Genomic DNA, 21427 nt, shown 5'->3' on the forward strand with positions numbered 1-21427 from the left:
GAGCCCAGCAAGAGAAAACCGTCTGGCATGCTTTCAGAAGAAGAAGAAGAAGAGTTTGGATTTTATTTATTTATTTTTTAATGGATTTTTATTAAGATTTTAAAGGTTAGAAAAAAAAGATAAACAAATATCAATTTAATAAAAAAACAAAAACAAAACAGACAATTAAAAAAAACAAATCAAACCTTTACATAACTGTCAGAGCTGCCTCTAGGTCCCAGCTCACAGAGGACCAACGCCAGGCTGATGTTATGTACAAAAGTCTTTATTGAAGTTTAATTTCCATTTCAAAGCCAGGGCGTGCAGCCCTACGTCTAGACTCTAGATCGGCGAAGTCCCGTCTGAGTCTCCGCCCCTTCCACACCAGTTTAAGATCCTAGCACTGCTCCACCTCCTGCGCTGCACTCTTCTCCTCTGGGTCCTCCTGCCCGCTGGGGCATTGCCCTTTCTGGACTCTTCCGACGCTGAGTCGCTTAGCTCCTCCCCCTGCCTCCGGCGTGCTTTAGGACCCGGTTCCCAATCCTCACTCTCTGCTGTCCCGCGCTCCTGTACATTTGAACTTGCTTCTCGCGCCAACCCAGTGACCTTTCTCCTAACCATTACACTACCACAATAACTGTCAGGGGCTCAGGAGCAGAGGCACAGGGGAGAGAGGAAATGGAGAGCGAAGGGGAGGAATCTGAGGGCAGCGTAGGGGAGTATGAAAGTGGCCCGAGAGATTCCATGAGCTTCTCCAGCGAATCAGAAGATTCCCAGAGGGGGGCGCCGATGGCCAGTGCAAGGGGGGTCCCAGGGGGGACACACCAGAAGCAAGGGGCCAGCGGGGACTCCCAAAGCAGCAGCGGGAGATCAGGACCAGCTCCTCCACCAGAGCGTGGTTTGGGGAAAGAGTCCCATGTATCAGGGCCAGCTTCTCCTCCAGCAGGGAGAGAAGATGAATCAGGGCTGGCCACGCCTCTATCGCAGAGTGAGGGAACGGAGGGGAAGTCAGGTCCAGCTAGCCTCTCCGAAGGGGGAAGCAGTGACAGGAGCAGTGTAACGGTCAGGAGGAAGGTTGCCGGCTGGGCGCGCGCGCCAAGTGCGAATGTACAGGCGCGCGGAACAGCAGGAAACCCGGATTGGGAACCAGGTCCTAAAGCTCGCCGGAGGGAGGGGGAAGACTCAGGGGACTCAGCGTCAGAAGAGTCTAGAAAGGGCGAGACCCCAGCGGACAGGCGGGCCCAGAGGAGAAAAGAGCAAAGGAAGAGGTGGAGCAAGGCTAGAGTCTTAAACTGGTGTCGGGGGGAAGGAGATTCAGACGGAGCTTCAGCGGTCTAGAGTTTGAGACGTAGAGCTACGCGCCGCGGCTTTGAAATCGAAACTGAACTTCAATAAAGACTTTTGTATATAACAACGAACTGGCGTTGGTCCTTTGTGAGCTGGGACCTCGGGCAGCTCTGACAATAACTTTCTTTCCTTTACTTATTTCCTTGACTTCCTCACACCTCCCTTTTTTGTATTCTAGTTCAATTAGATATTTCAGCAAATCCTTTCCATCTTCGTTTTTATCCTAATAATTTATCTTAACATACTATAATTTTACATTCTCTTCTTTCACCAATTAACAATCCATTTTTACTTAGACCTTTATATCATTTCTGCTAAAACCACATAACTTCATTCCAACATCCTTCTAACATTCCTTAATTTTACAATGTTTCTGTAGAGAAACTTTAAATTTCTTCCAATCTTCTTCCACCAACTCTTCTCCTTGGTCTCGGATTCTGCCAGTCATTTCTGCCAGTTCCATATAGTCCATCACCTTCATCTGCCATTCTTCCCAGGTGGGTAGACCTTGTGTCTTCCAATATTTTGCAATGAGTATTCTTGCTGCTGTTGTGGCATACATAAAGAAAGTTCTATCCTTCTTTGACACCAATTGGCCAACCATGCCCAGGAGAAAGGCCTCTGGTTTCTTCTGAAAGGTATACTTAAATACCTTTTCATTTCATTATAGATCATCTCCCAGAAAGTCTTAATCCTTGGGCATGTCCACCAAAGGTGAAAAAATGTACCCTCAGTCTCTTTACATTTCCAACATTTATTATCGGGCAAATGATAAATTTTTGCAAGCTTGACTGGTGTCATGTACCACCTGTAAATCATTTTCATTATGTTTTCTCTTAGGGCATTACATGCCGTGAATTTCATGCCTGTGGTCCATAACTGTTCCCAGGCAGCCATCATAATGTTATGTCCAACATCTTGTGCCCATTTAATCATAGCAGATTTCATTTCATCCTGAGTATTCCATTTCAACAGCAAGTTATACATTCTTGACAAATTCTTAGTTTTAGGATCTAACAGTTCTGTTTCCAATTTTGATTTTTCCACCAGAAAGCCAATTTTCTTATCCAAATTGTAAGCCTCCATTATTTGGTAATAATGAAGCCAGTCTCGTACTTTGTTTTTTAGTTTTTCAAAACTCTGCAGTTTTAATCTGTCCCCTTCTTGTTCCAAAATTTCCCAATATTTCGGCCAATTGGCCTCCATATTGAGCTTTTTCTGAGCCTTTGCTTCCATTGGTGACAACCACCTTGGAGTTTTGTTTTCAAGCAAATCCTTATATCTTATCCAGACATTAAACAGTGCTTTCCTGACAATATGGTTTTTAAACGCTTTATGTGCTTTGACCTTGTCATACCACAGATATGCATGCCACCCAAATACATTATTAAAACCTTCTAGGTCCAAAATGTCTATGTTTTCAAGAAGCAGCCATTCTCTCAGCCAACAAAATGCGGCTGATTCATAATAAAGCTTAAGGTCTGGCAGGGCAAAACCACCTCTTTCTTTAGCATCAGTTAGTATCTTAAATTTCTTGCCCTGCCAGACAAATCTAGAGATATCTTTCTGCCACTTCTTGAAACAATCCATTTTGTCCAAAATTTGCAGTGTTTGAAACAAAAACACCATCCTTGGCAATACATTCATTTTTATCGCAGCAATTCAGCCTAGCAATGATAACTTCAAATTTGTCCATATTTCTAGATCCTTTTTCACTTCCGTCCAACATTTTTCATAATTATCTTTAAATAAATTCACATTCTTAGCAGTCATGTTAACCCCTAAGTATTTCACTTTCTTAACCAATGTTAATCCTGTCTCCTTCTGAAACTTCTCTCTCTCAATCACTGTTAGATTTTTCTCTAAAACCTTAGTTTTCAACTTATTCAACTTAAATCCTGCGAGCGGTTGCCGAACAACTCCAGGCACGCCTGGAAGAAGCGGACCATTTGGATCCCTTCCAGTCGGGATTCAGGCCTCATCATGGGACTGAAACTGCCTTGGTCGCACTGGTTGATGATCTCCGGCGGGCTAGGGACAAAGGTGAGAGCTGTTTCCTAGTTCTGCTGGATCTCTCAGCGGCGTTTGATACTGTCACAGCCACCCAGGTGGGTCCCAGCTCACGAGAGACCTTACTCCGTTGTAGTTTACTTACAGGAAAAGTTTATTGAAGATAATTGCTTCTTTCACAGTTCGGCATTGTGGCTGTACGTCTGTCACGTTAGACCGCCGAAGTCCCCCTCTGACTCCTCCCCTCCTCCACACCAACTTAATAGCCTGGCTCTAGACCACCTCTTCCTCTCCTTTCTTTTCCGCAGGGTCTTTCTGCCCCCCTGGGTTCTCTCTTTCCGGGATTCGCCTGAGGCTGAATCCTCTGCCGCCTCCTGCCCCCTCCTTCTGGCTTTGGGGCCGGGCTCCTCCTCCTCTGAGCTTTCCCCACTTCCGCGCGCCTCTATGTTTGAACTTGGCGCGCGTACGTTGCTTTTGACCTTTCCTTCGTCCTCTATACTGCCCCCTGTTCCACTCTCTACCCTTTCCGGCTGAACACCTTGCTCCAACCCCCTCTCTCTGTTTTCTCCTGTTCCTCCTCCCTCCGAGAGGCTGACAACTCCACCCCCTTTACTCCGTTCCGGCTGAGACCCCTCTGACAGCGTCTGTGCTTCACTGGGCTTTCTCCCCTCCTTCCCTGACTTTTCACAGCTTCTCTCTTCTCCTGCTTTTCGCCTGATCATGCTAGCTCCCTTTTGGGAATCCTCTGACTCACTGCTTAGGCTCATAGATTCCCTTCGAATTCCGTCATCTTCTTCCTCGTCTCTCTCTCCCTCCTCCCACTCGCTTTCTGTCTCCTCTGCCATCTCCTCACTTCTCCCAGAAACCCTGACATCCATCCCCCCCTCGAAGCCCCCCCTTCCCCCCTCCCGGTCGCTGGGTGCAGGTTGAGGGAAATGTGGTTCTTCCTGGGTCGGTTCAGGATACCGGGTGTCCACGTCAATCTTCTCCTCTGGCAGCTCCGTATACGTGTGTTCGAACTCGGGTTCCCCCCCTGAAGGCATCACAGTCTCTTCCTCCCTCACTGCTTCTCCTGGCGCTGCCTGCCAAGGACCTATCATCCACCTCTGACTCCATACCTCCCTTGGCTGATCCACCCACCAATAAGGGTTTGTCTCTCCCCCCCCCAGGCGGGGATCCCTGGTCAGGCTTGTTTTGGGCGTAGAGCCCTCGGGCGAGGAGAAACCCCCGAACGTGCTGCCCGACAAAGTGGGCGTGAAAAGCCAATCATCAAAATACTCCTCGGGCATGGGTTTGTGCGGAAAAATTGCATGAAACTCCTCCTTCAACAGGGGTTCGTCCAAAGCGTAACCCGGCACCCAGCTATTTGCAGAGACTGGAGTGCCTTCCCTGGCGAGAAAATATTCAACCCCCTCCTCCCCCCATCGTGAATCCAGTATCTCTGTGACCTCATTAAGAGGTTCTGGTCTTGGCGACTCCCCTCTCTCAGGCGCCCTTCTACGTGGCTCTGGAGGTGCTCCTGACTCTTGAAACCTGTGTGGGGCTTTGTAGGGAGTGAGCACCGACCTATGAAAGACCGGGTGCACCCTGGAGCCCTCCGGAAGGGCTAGGCGAAAAGCCACCGGATTGATCTTAGCCTCAACTTGATATGGTCCTAGCTGCCTGTGTTCTAACTTCTTTTTGGCCAACGACCTGGCCGGCATCGCGTGGGCTGCTAACCATACCCAGTCCCCAACCTGAATGTCTTCCCCCGCCCTTCTGTGTTTATCGGCTTGCACCTTATACGCCTGCTTTGCCAGCTCCAAATGTCTCCGCAGCTCCTCGTGCACCTCTTGCAACTCTGCTGCAAACTGGTCGGCATTTTGAGGTCCCCCCCCTTCAGGTGCTGTAAAGCTCGGGAAGGTTCTGGGATGACGTCCATAGTTCGCGAAGAAAGGCGTCACCCCGGTGGATGCGTGCTTCGTGTTGTTGTAGGCGAACTCAGCCATCGGCAGGTAGTCCACCCACGCCGCGGGTCGCTGGTTGGCGTAACACCGTAGGTACTGCTGCATGATCGCGTTGACCCTCTCCGCTTGACCGTTGGTCTGTGGATGCCTCGCCGACGTCAGGTTGATCTTGACGTGCAAGATACCCAGAAGCTTCCGCCAGAAAGTGGAAACAAATTGGCGCCCCCTGTCGGACAAGACGGACTGCGGTAGTCCATGCACTCTGAAGACGTGATCGATGAAGAGCTTTGCGGTCTGTTCTGCCGTCGCCACCTTGGCACAAGGAATGAAGTGCGCCATTTTGGTGAACAAGTCCACAACCACTAACACCGCCGTCTTACCTCTGGAGCTGGGCAGGTCTGTAACAAAGTCCAACGCTACCCTCTCCCACGGTTGCTGCGATTGGAGCTACTTCCTCCAGGTATTGAGGCTTTCGGGACAGCGCGTCTGCTATAACATTGGAGTCTCCAGGGATGTATTCTATTTTGAAATCGAAATCAGCAAAGAATTCCGCCCAGCGCATGTGTCGTTGGGTTTGCAATTTAGCCGTCCGCCAATACTCCAAGTTCTTGTGATCCGTGCGGACCTGCACCGTGTGCTTGGCTCCTATCAAGAAGTGTCGCCACGCTTTGAAAGCTGCATGAATGGCCAACAACTCCCTGTCCCATATGGTGTAGTTGCGCTCCGTCTTGCTGAGCTTCCGGGAGTAGAATGCACCCGGTCTCCAGTTGCCTTGCGAATCCTCTTGCAAGAGGACGGCCCCAACTGCTCTGTCTGATGCATCTGTCTCTACCCGCATGGGCCTGCCAGGATTCACGTGCAGCAGCTGCTCCTCGGAGGCGAAAAGGCTTTTAAGCTTCCGAAAGGATCGCTCTGCTTGTTCGGTCCAGACGAACTTCTTCTTCTTGGAACTGAGGGTGTCAGTGATTGCCGCCGTCGCGTTTGCAAAACCTTTAATAAACTTGCGATAAAAATTGGCAAAGCCGATGAACCTCTGGACCTCCTTCCGATTTCGAGGGCTTTTCCAGTCCAACAGCGCTTGGACTTTAGTCTTGTCCATGGCCAGTCCCTCGTCGGACAGCTTGTAGCCAAGGAAATCTACCTCTCTCACATCAAACTGGCACTTCTCCAACTTGGCGTACAGCCTGTGCTCCTTCAGCCTCTGCAGAACTTCCTTCACGTCCTTATCGTGATCCTCTGGCGATTCCGAGAAAATCAGGATATCGTCGAGAAAACAGACACACTTCTTGTAGAGGAGACCTGCCAGGACGTGATGCATGAATGCTTGGAAAACATGGCTGCCATTTTGTAGACCGAAGGGCATAACTCTGTATTCGTACGTGCCCAAAGGAGTGAACATGGCCGTCTTCCACTCGTCGCCCTTCCTGATGCGGATGAGGTTGTAAGCTCCACGTAAATCCAGCTTGGTAAAAATCTTCCCCCTCCTGACTGTAGCCAAAAGGTCGTCAATTTTGGGCATGGGGAAGGCCTTGGGCTTAGTTAGTCTGTTTATGAACCGGTAGTCCACAATGAGCCTCTTCTGGGGCGTGTCTTTCTTTTTCACAAAGAAAACAGGACTGCCTCCCGCTGCTTTAGATTCCTGGATGAATCCGCGCTTGAGGTTGTGTTCTATGAACTCCCGAAGCTCTTGCAGCTCGTCTTCCGACATGGAGTACAGCTTGGCAGTTGGCAACTGCGCGCCTGGCACTAAGTCAATCGCGCAGTCGAAAGGTCTGTGAGGCGGCAATTTCTCAGCTTCCTTTTCGCAGAAAACCTCCAAGAACTCCGCGTACTTGTGAGGAACCGCTTGCACCATACTCAGATGCAGCTGCTGTTCGGCTTCTCCTCCTTGATCGGTTTGGATGCAATTCTGGGCGCAATACGATGAACAAAAGGTGATCTGCCTCTGGTACCAAGCAACCGCGGGACTGTGCCTGTCCAGCCAACTCATGCCCAACACGATGGGCGTGTCCGATAAGTGGGTGACATTGAAACTAATAAGCTCTCGATGGTCTCCAATTTGCATCATCATGGGAGGGGTTTGCTGCACCACTTGCCCCCCCAGCAACTTCCTGCCGTCTACCGTGACCACGTTCAGAGGCGTCGTTGCAGGCAGGAGCGCTATGTTATGCTGCTTGACGAACTGTAATCCCACGAAATCGGCGTTGCTTCCCGAATCGATGGTTGTTGGAACCTCGAGAAGTCGCCCATCAGGCAGCTGGAGTGTTGCTGTGAGTAAAACTGCTGGTTTGGGAGGTAAAGGGTCCATGCGCTGCAAGGATGCTGGGGACTTCTCTACAGATCCGCCTGGCTGAGCCCCAGTAGCTCTGCTTCCAGCCAGGCACTGCAGTTTCCCTGAAGCTGCTCCTCTGAGTGCACCTCTGCTGTCACAGTTGCTAGTGCTGCAGTGTGCTTCTGGAGCCTCTGGGGGCACTCTTTCGCCATATGGTGTGCACTGTCGCAGATGTAACACTTCCTGGTCCCTCTAGGAGGCTTCGCTTTGGCTGCAGCAGGGATGGGGCTCTGGGATGGCTTTTGAGCCCTAGCACCACCAATCTCCATTGGCTCTTCGCCTTCCTTCCCCATTGGTGGGGGGTGCGCACGGCTGAAATCCCTGTGCACAAAAGGGAGAGCTTTTGCTTGCGCGCGCGCTTGGGGCCCCCCCTCCTCGTGCCACGGACGTCCCTCATGTCGAATTCCTATAGCCAAAGCCCGTTGCACCACGTCTTCCAGGGTCTGGGGTCTGTCCCCCCTTGCGATCTCATCCTTGACGGAGGGGCTCAATCCCTCCCAAAAAAGATCCCTGACCGGAAGACTGTCCTTCGGCCAATCTAAGGCGGTGAGCAATGCAAAAAATTTAGAATGATATTGGCGTACAGTGGCTCTCCCCTGCCTCAGCCCGTGCATCTGCCGGCGCGCAATGTCCTTATCCACAGAGGATTGAAAACAAGCATCCATTGCCTTGATAAACGCATCTGCATTGCGACGGGCTGGTCCATCTTCGCGCCACAGATTGCGTAGCCAAGCCCTGGCCTCCCCATGCAGGTGCGAAACAATAAATCCCACTCTCTCCTCCTCATCTCTAAAATCATGACGGAGTAAATGCAGTGCATACACGACATCTACCCTGAAGTTGGGATAGTCTTGCAAGTTGCCATTAAAATGCGAAACTAGGGCACCCCCCCTCCTTCCAAGCGCAATGCCCTCCGCTCTGGAGCCCGGGGTCCCCGCCTTGTCCGCATTTTCCCACCTTGCTTGCAAATCCTGGCACGCTTTCTCCAAGTCAGCATTCTTCTTCTGCGAAGCAATGACTGCCGTTGTGAGAGTGGTAATCTGATCCCGGAGTGCAGCCAGCTGTTCCTCAGCGCTCATGGCTGCCCCGTTCGTGAGCTTCGCAAAAAAAAATTTTTGCTTTCAGAGGGAGGGGGACTTTCTGTCACAGCCACCCAGGTGGGTCCCAGCTCACGAGAGACCTTACTCCGTTGTAGTTTACTTACAGGAAAAGTTTATTGAAGATAATTGCTTCTTTCACAGTTCAGCATTGTGGCTGTACGTCTGTCACGTTAGACCGCCGAAGTCCCCCTCTGACTCCTCCCCTCCTCCACACCAACTTAATAGCCTGGCTCTAGACCACCTCTTCCTCTCCTTTCTTTTCCGCAGGGTCTTTCTGCCCCCCTGGGTTCTCTCTTTCCGGGATTCGCCTGAGGCTGAATCCTCTGCCGCCTCCTGCCCCCTCCTTCTGGCTTTGGGGCCGGGCTCCTCCTCCTCTGAGCTTTCCCCACTTCCGCGCGCCTCTATGTTTGAACTTGGCGCGCGTACGTTGCTTTTGACCTTTCCTTCGTCCTCTATACTGCCCCCTGTTCCACTCTCTACCCTTTCCGGCTGAACACCTTGCTCCAACCCCCTCTCTCTGTTTTCTCCTGTTCCTCCTCCCTCCGAGAGGCTGACAACTCCACCCCCTTTACTCCGTTCCGGCTGAGACCCCTCTGACAGCGTCTGTGCTTCACTGGGCTTTCTCCCCTCCTTCCCTGACTTTTCACAGCTTCTCTCTTCTCCTGCTTTTCGCCTGATCATGCTAGCTCCCTTTTGGGAATCCTCTGACTCACTGCTTAGGCTCATAGATTCCCTTCGAATTCCGTCATCTTCTTCCTCGTCTCTCTCTCCCTCCTCCCACTCGCTTTCTGTCTCCTCTGCCATCTCCTCACTTCTCCCAGAAACCCTGACAGATACCATCGACCATAACATCCTTCTGGACCGTCTTGAGGGGCTGGGAGCTGGGGGCACTGTCATACAGTGGTTCCGCTCCTTCCTCCTGGGCCGTGTTCAGAAAGTGGTGGGGGGGGATGAGTGTTCAGACCCCTGGGCTCTCACTTGTGGGGTGCCTCAGGGTTCTGTCCTCTCCCCCATGCTTTTCAACATTTACATGCAGCCGCTGGGAGAGATCATCAGGAGGTTTGGGCTGGGTGTTCATCAGTATGCGGATGATACCCAGCTCTACCTCTCTTTTAAATCAGAACCAGTGAGGGCGGTGAAGGTCCTGTGTGAGTGTCTGGAGGCGGTTGGAGGATGGATGGCGGCTAACAGATTGAGGTTGAATCCTGACAAGACAGAAGTACTGTTTTTGGGGGACAGGAGACGGGCAGGTGTGGAGGATTCCCTGGTCCTGAATGGGGTAACTGTGCCCCTGAAGGACCAGGTGCGCAGCCTGGGAGTCATTTTGGACTCACAGCTGTCCATGGAGGCACAGGTTAAATCTGTGTCCAGGGCAGCTGTGTACCAGCTCCATCTGGTACGCAGGCTGAGACCCTATCTGCCTGCGGACTGCCTCGCCAGAGTGGTGCATGCTCTGGTTATCTCCCGCTTGGACTACTGCAATGCACTCTACGTGGGGCTACCTTTGAAGGTGACTCGGAAACTACAACTAATCCAGAATGCGGCAGCTAGACTGGTGACTGGGAGCGGCCGCCGAGACCATATAACACCGGTCTTGAAAGACCTACATTGGCTCCCAGTATGTTTCCAAGCACAATTCAAAGTGTTGGTGCTGACCTTTAAAGCCCTAAATGGCCTCGGTCCAGTATACCTGAAGGAGCGTCTCCACCCCCATCATTCTGCCCGGACGCTGAGGTCCAGCGCCGAGGGCCTTCTGGCGGTTCCCTCATTGCGAGAAGCAAAGCTACAGGGAACCAGGCAGAGGGCCTTCTCGGTAGTGGCCCCCGCCCTGTGGAACGCCCTTCCAGCAGATGTCAAAGCGATAAACAACTACCTGACATTCAGAAGACATCTTAAGGCAGCCCTGTTCAGGGAAGTTTTTAACGTGTGATATTTTACTGTATTTTTGGTTTTTATGGAAGCCGCCCGGAGTGGCTGGGGAGGCCCAGCCAGATGGGCGGGGTATAAATAATAAATTATTATTATTATTATTATTATTATTATTATTATTATTATTAACATGACCAAATTCTTGAATCAATTCCAATACTCTTTTGGTACTAGATTCTGGCTCCTGTAGTGTCAATACCAAATCATCAGCAAATGCTTTCAATTTGTACTGTTTAGCTCTGACTTGTATACCTTTAATCAATTGGTCCTTTCTAATCATATTAAGCAGAACCTCCAGGACCGATATAAAAAGCAATGGAGAGATTGGGCAACCTTGTTGTGTTCCTTTCTCAATCTTAAACTCCTCTGTGACTACATTGTTTACAATTAATTTAGCTTTTTGTTCTGAATAGATTGCACCTATACCATTTTCAAAACCTTGACCTACCCCCATTCCCTGTAAATTTTTCTTCATGAAACTCCAAGAAATATTGTCAAAGGCTTTCTCCGCGTCCACAAATATCAAAACTGCTTTGGTGTTAATATTCACTTGTAATTTTTCTAAAATGTTAATTATATTCCTCGTATTGTCAGACAAGTGTCTCCCCGGGAGAAAGCCCACTTGATCTTTATGGATTTCTTCTACTAGTACCTTTTTTTAGTCTTTTAGCCATAATATCAGCAAAAATTTTGTAATCCACATTGAGCAAAGATATGGGGCGGTAGTTCTTAAGCTGTGTCTTCTCAGACTCTGTTTTCGGTATAAGTGTAATATAAGCTTCCTTCCACGACTCTGGTGCCTTTTTCCCTTCCAGTATTTCATTGCAAACTTCCTTTAAAGGCTGTACTAGCCATTCTTTCAAGGATCTATAATATCTTGAAGTGAAACCATCCAGCCCTGGGGATTTGCCCAATTGCATGTTCTGAATGGCTCCTTCTACCTCCTGTTCTGTTATTTTATAATTCAACATTAGCTTATTTTCTTGAGAGATTTTTTGTAATCCATTTATTTTCAAAAATCGATCAATGTCCATTTCTTTCTGAGTCTCCTGTGTATATAGATGTTTAAATACCTCTGAAAGCACTTCCTGATCTCCACTGGATTCTGTATATTCTTTCCCTCCACTTCCAAATTAGTAATAGTATTAAGTTTTTGTCTTTTTTTCATTTGCCAAGCCAGCAGTTTCCCACATTTATTTGCCGATTCAAATGTCTTCGGTCTCATCTGTTTGATCTTCCATTCTATTTCCTGATTCATCAATTTCATTTTGCATAAAGTATTACTCCTCTTTTCTTAACTTTGTCTGATGAAATAAATTCATGTCCCAATCTTTTATTGCTCAATATCTTCCTGTGTAGCCTTATCACATGTGTTTCTTGTAGACAAATCAAATCCAATTGTTCTTTTTTTAATAAATGAAAGACTCTCGCCTTTTTTCCGGGGAGTTGAGTCCATTCACATTCCAGCTTAATACTTGCAGTGCCATGATGTAGTTACTCTGCTTCTCCTCCAACAGCACTTAGTACTTTATCTATTTCTGTCAGTGGTGTTGATTTCCCTCTTTTTGGTGAACTTCTGTCCAAAACTCCCGGCTCTTTTCCAAGTTCTTTCTGCAGATCTTCTCCATGGTTTCCCCAAAACTTATCTTTTTCCTCCACTGATCTTATCTTTATCTTTCTTCCTTTAAAGCTAAAGAATAGGCCTTGGGGAAATTCCCACCTGAAGATGATTTTGTTCCTTCTCAACAGGGCAACCAAATCTCCAAAGTTGGACCTAGGATCCAAAAGATGTTGTCAGGGACCTGACATTGGAGCGTGAGGTGGAGGCTGGGCTCCAAAGCGATGCAGGAGAGGGGACCAGCAGGAGGGAAGGAATTCAACGTAACACCAGTAGAGAAGGGAGGGAGATGGAGGATTCAGAGAGAGGTCTCCGGGACCCTTCATCTGAGACCAGTGGAGAGAGCACGGGCACGCCTCTGCCCACTCCTTCCTTGCACAGAAGAGTCCCACGCAGGGAGATAGGCGGAGACTTGGCGTCAAACAGCTCTTATGCTGGAAGAGGTTCAAGAAACGCCCACTGACGGATTCTGCAAGCGACTGAACGGCCACGGAGTGAGGGCTTTCAGCCAAAAGCATGGTTAGCCAGGCAATCTAGCCAAAAGTGACGGCAACTTACGCACAAGTAACCCCTTATAACCATTACAGATGTTTCGGTATATCTTTAAAGATTTCCACTCTTGACTGCAGAATTGTCAAAGAATTCTGAAAGTGCAGACCCAAAATTTTATCTCTCTCTTCTTTAGATCGGAGAGTAATCAGACAGTCCCTTATTTTATTCTTGTTTCCTCCTCTTCCAAGTCTGAAGGCCCTCACGATTTTGAATTCTTCTTGTTTCAAATCCAACTTCCAGAACTCTGCAAATTCTATCAAACTGCCCTTCTCTAATTCAGGTACAGCTCTAATCCTTAAATTCGTCTGTTTTTCCTTAAGTTCAATCATAGAAAGTGTCAATTTATGGTCCTCAATTTGCCTCTGTAGATCTGGGACTTTCTCTGTTTCCAATTGTGTTATCTTAAATTCCACAGCAGCAGCTTTTTCCTTGGCTTCATCTGCAGTCTGTCGGATCAAAGTAGATTCCTGCAACAATTTCTGAATAGATTCTGTATTAGTGTTCACCTTTTGTCCCAAGCTATTTAAGCTTTCTGTATTTAAGTCAATTTTAGTGGTTGCTGCGTCTACCTTCACTTTTGCCTCGTCCACTGTCATCTTTGTCTCTTCAACCGTCTTATTTGTCTCTTCGACCCTCTTATTAAGTTGCTCCAAAGATTCATTAATCTTGGCCAGTGCAATCGCTAAAACATCTTCTGATGACATTCCACTAGGCTTAGATTGTGTTGGTACAGTCGCAGATGGGGTAGGGAGACCAACGGCTGATGGTCTTCACTGCCAAATCTTCCCAGACCTTGTTGTTTTGTCTGGGAATGACGAGTCTACTTTTTCTTTCCCATGTGCCATAACACTACACAGTTTCTCTTTGCAAGTGGAAAATTCACCTAGTATCGATTTCAGAAACTTCCTCTAGGTGGAAACAGTTGCAATAGTCCAAAATGACACCTTTTAAACTCAAATAAAAAAAATAAACACTTCCAATTTTTTGTTACTTTCCAGTTACTTTCCCTCCTTTTTAAGAGCAGAAGAGGACAACTAACCACAATGTATCTCTCTTGCTGAGCTAGCTGTCAGCAAGTCGTCTATTCACAGTTAATACGCAGTTCAAAGCACAACAGTCTTTGTCTATTGGCAGCCCGTTCCCAAGTTTTGAGCGGTGGATTTTAACTTCTTTCCCTCTCTCTTGCAGGTATATATAGTCCAAAACTCCCCCCTCCTTCCCCTGCTTCCTAGGGGGGGGGGTTGATACTTTTTGTGTTAGGAAATTAATCCTTTCCAGTCGGATTTCCAAAACTTTAGCTTGTAGTCTCTTTGCTTTGATCTATTTACAAAAGCGGAAGGCGGACTTCCTGTTTAAACCTCCCCGCATCGGTGCCAAATTAAGTCTTTTTCGTCCTTTTATACTTCCAATTTTTCCTATTCATGGGTAGTTGCTTTTGAGGTCGAATTGTCACAGGAAGAAGTCAGCGCTCTCCGGTAACGGCTGTGCGGCTTCGCTCCAAGGAAAAAGCAGTTGATTCACAGCACCGTGCCGCTCACCCTGCTTCGCTCCGGAACCGTAATCGGTATTCCCTGCGAATTGGGGGGGCCCAAAAGGTGCCCGCCGAATCCCACGCTCACAGGCTTCTCCCGCCTGTGATTTTTGAAGGGTCTCCACTTCGCCGTAGCGGTACAGACCCGATTTCCTCGAGGCAGATCCTCCTAGTCAGAAGGATTCCGCCATTACCGATGGCGCTAACCCGAAAGTCCCCAAGAGTTTGGATTTGATATCCCGCCTTTCTCTCCCTTTAAGGAGTCTCAAAGCGGCTAGCATTCTCCTTTCCCTTCCTCCCCCACAACAAACACTCTGTGAGGTGACTGGGGCTGAGAGACTTCAAAGAAGTGTGACTGGCCCAAGGTCACCCAGCAGCTGCATGTGGAGGAGCGGAGACGTGAACCCGGTTCCCCAGATTAGGAGACTACCACTCTTAACCACTACACCACACTGGCTCTCAGTCGGCAAAGGTGGCAGAGGGGCACAGGGCAAGAGAGCTGTGCTTAGGTGGCCCACCCTAGGCTTGCCCCAGGGCTTTTTCCCCAGCCAGAACTCACTGGAACTCAGTTCTGGCTGTTGAATGGTTGAATGTTGAATGGTTGAATGTTGAATGGCTGTGTCAGCATTTGGGTGTAGTATATAAGGAGCAGCACCTAGCTCTCCCATTACCCTGGGGGATTGGTTGGTGGTTGGGTCTGGTTTGTTGTTGATGTATTTAGTGTTTTTGTTTTTGTTATTAAAACCTTGTTTAAGTTATTTTTGAGTCCTTTTTTAATGCATGGTCTCCCCAGCAAGCTCTCTGCAGTGCTACTATACTGCAAATAGCTAACATCTTTGGTTATGGGCCCAGCTGCTGAGTGGATGACTGCCTTATTTTGGACTCTGAGAAAGCTTTGAAAACTCCTTCTCCTGCTAGTGTAGTTTCTGTGGGTCTGGAAGAGTTCCAGAATGGTTGACCGGGTTCCAGAAGCTGAGAAGGCTCTGGTGTTCCCACAGCTAACAGATGAGAACTATAGTTTATGGTCTTTTCGGGTGGAGGCGCTTTTGACCTCTAGAGAAGTATGGACCTATGTAACTGATGACCCTCCTGACCCTGTAACTAATGCTTGGTCGAAAGGAGATGCAAAAGCCAGGGCAATAATTAATTTGGCAGTCAGTGACCAGCAAGTAGTCTATATAAGAAATAAGAAAACTGCCAAAGAAATGTGGGACAGTCTTGCAGCAGTGCATATTAGAAAAGAGTCAGTGTCTGCATTGACGTTTTTCAAGCAGCTGTACCAGACCAAGTTGCAGCCTGGTAGTGATTTGGCAGCACACTTGAGACGTTTGGAGGCAATACACTGCGAATTAATTCGAAGGGACATGGAGATACCTTATATTCAGTATGTTTTTATCATTCTTTCTTCCCTTAATGAGGACTTTGATGGTGTAGCTAGCCAGATATCTGCCGTTCCACCAGCACAATTAACCGTGGAAGGGGTAACGGCATGATTAGCGGACTTCCGGGTTAGCGCCATCGACAATGGCAGCATTCCTCTGACTGAGAGGAACCCGCTCCGTGGAATTCGGGTCGTACCGCCGCGGCGAAGGCGGAGACCCTTTAGAAATCCCAGGTGGATGAAGCCTGGGAACGTGGGATTTGGTTGACACCAGGAGCGCTCCCCTACCCACAGGGAAACCCCTTTTCGGGGGTTCCGAAGTGACGTGGGGTGAGCAGCGCGGTGTTTTGAATCGACCGCTATTTTTACGGAGTGAAGCCGCGTAGCCGTTGCCAGAGCGCGCTGACTTTTTCTTGTGGACAAATGGATTTTAAACAACAACCCGTGAGTAGAACGGAAATTGGAATTCTAAAGTATTTAAAGTTTTTTTTTAAAAAAAAAATAATTGGTACCGATCAGGGAAGGTCCAAACAGGAAGTCCGCCTCCCCTTTCTGTAAATAAACTGAAGCAAAGAACCAGTTAACTAAGGTCGTGGAGAGTTTTGTGTAAAGGACCTAAATTCCATTGATTGAAACTATCATCAATATCTTTTTTGAAAGCAGGGGAACCTGCAGGAGAAGGTTAAAATCCGTGAAATTGAAGTGCCACATCCCCAGACCCGGGAGTGGTCTGTGTGAGCCCGTTGACAGTGATTTGACAGCTGTCAAGTTAGCTGTTAGGATACAAAAGAAGGACTTTGTTTCTACTGCCTGTTTTTGTTACAACTTTATGTTTAAAAGGAAGAAAGGAACTGTTATAATTCAATGTATGGGACCTTTGGGTCTGTGCTGGAAGGAGTGAAAAAGAATTTGAATCCCTCTAGAGGGAGCTTTGGGTTATTGTCGTAAGGATGCAGCTAAAGATAAAAGCCTTGAGAAACTAGTTTTTGACCTTGGACTATTTAAGTATGGCTGTTAGGAAGGAAATCGAGTGTGAACTGAACAGGACATTTTATCTCTTGGGAAAGCTGCAAGACCAGATAAATGTTATGGCTACTAACGTGGTAATCTTGGAAACAAAAGTAGGTTTTGGCAAAGAAGTGGACAAGAACCAAGCACAGGAACCTCTTTCAACTGAACAAATTGAAAAATTTGAAAAGGAGAATCTTGTTGTGAGCAAAGTGAGGAAAGGGGGAGCCGTAACCCTACAGAGGCCAATAGTGGATTACTACTTGAGGCCCTACATGATGACAACTAGGAGAAGTAAATATTTGGAGATGGAAGCCTGGTTTGGCCTGGAAGATGAAAGATGGAGAGATCACCCTATGTGGAGATCAAATGACCTTTGGAATATAAATCCGAGCCAGGTGGAGATTGGAAGATTGGAGCTTTGGGGGCCTTTGGATTTGAAAAGAGTGTGAAACAAGATTTGGAATACTTTATAGGCCCTACTTTTAACTATGGAAGTTTGGCAGGAAGTAATATGATGACTGTTGGGTTGGGGCTTCCCCAAGATCTGATTTTCAACATTAAAGACTATCAAAAAGACTGGCAGAGGGGACAGACTTAAGAGCCTCGGATTTAAGATCTCCAGGCTGATGGTTTTCTGAGATTAATGGAACTATTGAGGGGCTGAAACCGGGGAGGGGATTTGGTGAAAGAAAATTGGGAATCTAAAGTATATATAATATAAATTTGTTTTTTTTAAAATGAGAGATGGGAAAATCGCGGAATTGAATTTTTTCTTTGACCTTAGGGGAAATGTCTTAAGAATAAGTACAGATATATAAGTTTTAATGGGAAATAAGATTAAACAAAGTTAAAGTGGATGATAACTTGGTGAAGGAAAGAATGGAAAATTACAGTATATTAAGATAAGATATGAGGATAAAATTAAGATCAAGGATGTGTTGAAATATTTATATGAATTAAAATATAAAGAGGGGAAGTATAGTATGTTAAGATAAACTATTAGGATAAAAACAAGGTTGGAAGGATTTGCTAGAATATCTAACAGAATTAGAATACAAAAATGGGAGGCACGAGGAAGTCAAGGAAATAAGTGATTGCAACTAAGCGAGTTAAAGGTTTGATTTGCTTTTTTTCTTTTTTTTCTTTTTACCTTTGTTTTTTATCTTTCTTTTTTCTGTATTTTGATATATGTATTTTTTTTATTCTTATTTTCTTTTTTGACTGTATTTTTTCTTATTTTTTTGTAACCTTTAAAATCTTAATAAAAAATTATTTAAAAAAAATAACGGCACGATTAATGGGCGAGTTGGATAGAAGGGAGGCTTGTGCCATAAGCACTCCTATTTCCAGAAACAATGAGGAACGCCATATGCAAACTTGTGTTGATACGACTGCATTTAAAGCTGCAAAGCGTTGTTGGTTCTGCAATAAGCAGGGACATTTTGCAAAGGACTGCAGATCCAAAAGAAAGCAAAGTACTCCCAAGTCTGTTTCTGTTCGTCAGTCACAGTCATCAGCCCAGCAGCCGACATTGTACCGTAAAGACAGAAACGAGCCGCGAGCTTTTCATGCTCGGACTACAGATCGTAAAAGAATTAAAGGTGCCAAGTGGAAGTTTTTTATTGTGGACTCAGGAGCATCTCAGCACATTTGCAACAATCGAAGCTTGTTTATTTCTTTCGAAGAGGAAATTGGTAATGTACATTTAGCCAATTCACAAGTCTTGCAGTCGCTTGGCAGGGGTACTATTAAACTTGACTCTTTAAACATTACGATAGCGAACTGCATTTACTGCCCGTCAGTGGACAATTTATTGTCAGTAAGAAGTTTTGCTCGTCAAGGCATAACTGTGCGTTTCTTAAAGTCAATGTGTGAGTTTTTCAATGGGAACAAATGTCTATTGTATGCCCGGGACTCTGATTATATAGACTGTATTTTCACACCTACTCCCAATCGCCTATAAATTGCAGAGCAGCACAGTCAAGCCAGGGGTTGAGGAGTGTAAGGCCACATTCCGGGTGTGTCCATGAAGCACACAGAATTCTGGGACACCTGAATTTTGCTGATGTGATTAAGACAAAGAATATTGTTAATGGCCTAAACTTAAAACCATGTAAATTCTTTATGCAATGTCTATCCTGTTGCAAGAATAAGATTAAGGTTGCACGCAAGGGTAGGTGCTCAGATAGGAAAATAACTGAGCCATTTGAGCATGTACATTGTGATTTAGTTGGGCCACTCCCACCATCATTAGGAGGTTCTAAGTACTGGCTTACCCTGATAGACCAGTATAGTAGATATTGTTGGACTTATGCAATAGCTGAGAAGTCCCAAGCATTTGAGAAATACAGAGCTTTTTGCAACTGGGTAAAAAATGCATTTTAACAAACAAATTAAGTATCTGTTTTCTGACCGGGGCGGGGAATTTTCTTCTGAGGCACAGGGGCCTACTCACGAGTTATCTTGCCCCTGAAGTCCCTGGCAAAATGGGCTTGTTGAAGTTGTGCAGCATGACCTGCAGGCAGGGGTTAAAACTTATCTGTACGATGCTAATCTGCCCAAAGTCTTTTGGGCTGAAGCGCTCAATGCCTTTTGTTACGTTAGAAATTGCAGTTATCATTCTGGTTTAGATGTCACCCCCTATGAGAAGCTGTTTAAAAAACGCCCTAATCTGAAATACCTACGCATTTGGGATTCAGATGTAATTATGCATTATCCCGCTAAGCAGAAATTGGGTGAGTGTAGTGTTCTGAGAAAATTAATGGGCTACCAGAAGGGGGCGTACAGAATTTACATACCAGCAACTGGCAAATTTCATATTACCAGAAGCATGATACAAACTGTAAATTGGAATGGCGTTGCTGTTTTCCAAGATACTAACGGTATAAATGATACTGAGGAAGAAGAGGAAGCAGCAGCAGCAGCAGCAGCAGGAAATGGTGCTTCTGAATTAATGGAACAAGACAAAAAGCCTGTTGAATCTGATAATTTGTTTGATGATTTAAAGTCACAGGCACCCGAGGGGAGGTTAGATTCTCTTGAGTTTTCTGACCGTGATCTTAGCCTACAGGCACCTCTTCAGTCTGACAATGATGATTTACAACCTGAAACTAGTAGTTTACTTAGTCCCATTAAGTCTGAGGAGTCTGACTCTCCTTCCGGACTGAGACGTTCAGATAGAAAGAGACAGAAGCCACAACGTTTTGCAGATGAACTTTTAAATACTGTGTATGCCAATAAGGCGGTTTTTGAGCCAAAAAGCTACGATGATGTTCAGAATTTACCTAACCACCAAGTAAATTGGTATAAAGCTATCAACTCTGAGATAGCTTCTTTAAAAGAGCATAACACCTGGTCTCTTGTACCACAAACCCCAGAAATGAGACTTATTGATTCAAAATGGGTTTAAGAAAATGCAAATGGGAAGGAAACGCCTATGGTATGTGGTTTCACCTTTACAGGTGAAGATAAGCCATTTCCTAACAAAACTTTGTATCGTTCTGCTATAGGCAAGCTAAATTTCATTCAAAGAATCTCAAGACCAGATATAACTTATGCTTTTCACTTTCTGGCAAAATTTGTGGAAAAGCCCACTACGCAATGTTTCTCTGCTCTTAAGAGAGTTTTAATGTACTTTAAACATACCAAACATTATAGGTTGCAGTTTACATCATGTATTGACAAAGGTTTTGAAATTTTCTGCGATGCATCTCATGCAGTGGAACAAAATAATTGCAGGGGTGTGTCTGGTATGGTGTTTTGTTATAAAGGTTGTCCATTTGAATGGAAGTCCCAGACACAAACCATTATTTGTCTCTCCACAACAGAGAGTGAATTATGTGCATGCGTTCAGGCCACTTGTGATGTGGAATGGTATCTGCAAGTATTTGCAGACCTACAGATGAAAGTAACACTACTAGTAAGAGTTTACCTTGATTCCCAGAGTGGACTCGCTATCCTGTTTTCAGAGACCAATACGCAGCACACTAGAGTCTTAAGGTTACGTTTACAGTTTGTAAAGAAACTAATTGCTGATGAAATGATTGTATTTCAATATGTTCCAGGTGACAATCAAATTGCAGACATTTTTACCAAAGCACTTCCAAAGGTTACACATGAAAGACATGTACAAAATATGCTTTATGTTTTTGTTCCACAATGATGAACCGCAGGGGAAATGTTGAATGGTTTCTTTAAATGTAAAGGTTCATCATTGTTCCACCAGTTGTGTATGTCTTTTTTTTTAAAAAAAATATTTTTTATTAACAATTTTTTGTAAATCACAATTCCAATAAAACAATACAATATCACATCTCTTAACATAGATCTTTTCACTGCTTTGGACTCCCTCACATCTCCCGCTCCTGCGTTCTTAGTTATAATTTTATTCAGCAAATTTGTCCCCTTGTTTTTAGTCTTCATAACTAATTTTCAATGTTATACCTCTAATTTTAACTATCATTTTATTCGAATCTTAAAAAGTTTAGATATAACCAACATATTCCAAAATTTTTATCATTTCTTAAATTTATCTTATCTTCATAATTCCCTTCCTTGAACTCAATGGTGCCAAGTTGTTTATACTCTAGCATCCTTCTTAACATTCATACAATTTACAATATTTTTGTAGGTAAATCTTAAATTTCTTCCAATCTTCTTCCACCGTCTCCTCTCCCAGGTCTCAGTTGTGT

The sequence above is a fragment of the Podarcis erhardii genome (genome assembly GCF_964252035.2).
Source record: "Podarcis erhardii genome assembly, chromosome: 15".
NCBI lineage: Eukaryota > Metazoa > Chordata > Lepidosauria > Squamata > Lacertidae > Podarcis > Podarcis erhardii.